Here is a 2,396-nt window from a genome sequence, read left to right as displayed (position 1 = left end):
TATTTTAACAGGGTTTTTTTCTCAATTTTTCCTTGTTTATTTTAATTTTACTGTTGCTTGTGAACAGCACTTTGATGACCTTTTCAAAGTGCTTTATAAATAAAGGGTAATGGTCAAACATGCGTCCGTAAGGCGGTGGATCCAGCGTGATGTTCTGAGCGCAGCTGAGCGATGCCTTCAGGGCTTCTGGTTACAGGGACAGTGATTCCAGGCAATAGGAACTCCTTCATATTTTATGATAAAGGATTTCTGCTCCTAATTACAACTGATGACTTGCCTGAAAATGGAAGCTGCTGGCTCTTATCTTTAATGAGTAAACATACACAGAGAGCTGCGGATCACTACACAACTATGAGTCAATGCTGACCGCTGTGCCCACTATTCTTTGGAATCGATTTCAGACGGTCTTTTAGTGCTGCCACACTATTTCACTTTCTCCTCCAAACACATGCTGACACACACAATCTTTCTATTTGTCTGCTTCATTATTCTGCCTCTCTCCTTTCATCGCCTTCACTGAGTTCCTCTCTGTGGTGCAGCACAAGTGATTTCCCTAATTGTGTTTTTCATCAGAGAATTACAGCTAGAAAACACCGTGGCGTGTTGGATGAATCCGTCACAGCTGAGTGTCCTCAAACTAGCTCACAGCGCAGCGCTGCGTAAAGCTCCTGCTGCTGGATGCTGCCCGGCTAATTGGCTGATAAGGTTAGAAGATGCCGGATGTCTTTTACAGCCAATCAGTGATTACAGGCGACCCTGATGGACCGAATGCCCATAATAATTACAGATGTTTACATCCAGAAAGATTTTCAATTGATTTCACAAGTTTTTCACATGTTTTCTGTTGGTGCAGGGATGGTGATGATTGCTTCATATCTCATCATGTTTAACAGGTTGTTTTTTTAGGGTCACCTTCTTAAAACAACCATCTCAGTGGCGTTAAAAGCAACATGGCCCTTTAACCCAATACAGGGCCCTCAGTGAAATACTTTAAAATTAAAATTTCAAGCCAATAGTGTTATTGAAAAGACTTTATTACCTTTGTAACATTCCAAAAATAGGGATATTTTCATGGCAAAAATAGATGTTAATGTCATAAAAAAAAAACGTCAACTTGCCCGAATATATTAAGAAAAATAACAAAAGTGCTTCTATAAAAAAATCCATGAAAAACACTCTGAGAGTGAAAGAAACACATTTTCTTTGGTTCAACATAACCTTAGAGGTTGTTTTAGTTTATAAACCTAAATATAATGCAGTTAAATAGGCTTATTAACGTTTTAACTTAACTTTTTTTCTTTTTAATTAGCTTTTTACCTTTTTTTTTAACTTGTTAACTTTTTTCCTAACTTGATTTCCAGTAGTTAATCTATCATTCAAGGGCTCTTCTAATTGGTCAAAAACCAAAATCAGATGTACAGCCATTAAGCAGGATCTTTGCTGAATGGCTGGATATAGATCTTGTGTTTCTAGACCTCACTGCGGGATGGGGGAGGGGGTTCCTTCTGTAAGGGGTATGCAGGTGATGGAAAACTGTTTGCCCTATAAAGGGTTAAAGGAGGTTAGATGCGTTGACTTTGATCCATGATGGTATCATGTAGGTCTGACCCCCATACTACTGCGATTATCCCCACAGCATGATGCCTGAGCTACTGTGCCTTACAGTGACTAAGATAACCTGCCTAGTAAGCACATAAACAGGAGAAAACTGTGGTTAAACAAAAATGCAGCTCTCCTTTACAAAAAAGATTTAGATTATTGCAAATTAACAGCCAATTAAATCCTACAAACAACCACAGAGGTGTATGGCTTCCCATTAGCTTCTACAAGGATCACAGAGGTGTATGGCAGACAAATGGCCCAGAGGCTTTAACACTCTTTAGCATTTAGTGTGCAGAAGATTGCTGATTGGAGGCGGAGCCTAAAATAGAACAAGGTATTACTTGGATGCAAAAACAAAATGACATCCATCTTGGGGTTGTAACACATGGGTGAACCGGTTTTAGCAGGAATATCGTTCATTTCTTTTTTTAAAAACAAGCAAGAGGGCAGGATTTCTTTGCCCTTCTGGTTGGAAAGATGTTTGCATGTTCCTCCCGACTGGATTCAGTTAGAGTTCTAATTTATCAGTTTAACGAATCAAAAATGTCTGAGCTGCTACTGCTGCTGTGATTGGCTAAAAGCTCAACACTGAAGGCAGGTACACAATCTATTGCGTCACATTTATTTCAAAATGCCCATGAGCTAAATAAACATACTACCATGTATGTTAAACTACTTCTGTGCATGGTTTATTTACCACCGCACAACAAAATCACACATGCGGCACTTCTCTCCACGTGCCCCAGGTCTTCCCAGGCGCCCTCAGGATGGTGCTCGGGATCTAACCGTGAGCA

This window comes from Cyprinodon variegatus, unplaced genomic scaffold, assembly GCF_000732505.1.
Source record: "Cyprinodon variegatus isolate N-32 unplaced genomic scaffold, C_variegatus-1.0 Scaffold1083, whole genome shotgun sequence".
Taxonomy (NCBI): Eukaryota; Metazoa; Chordata; class Actinopteri; order Cyprinodontiformes; family Cyprinodontidae; genus Cyprinodon; species Cyprinodon variegatus.
Note: the sequence above shows the minus strand (reverse complement) of the source record.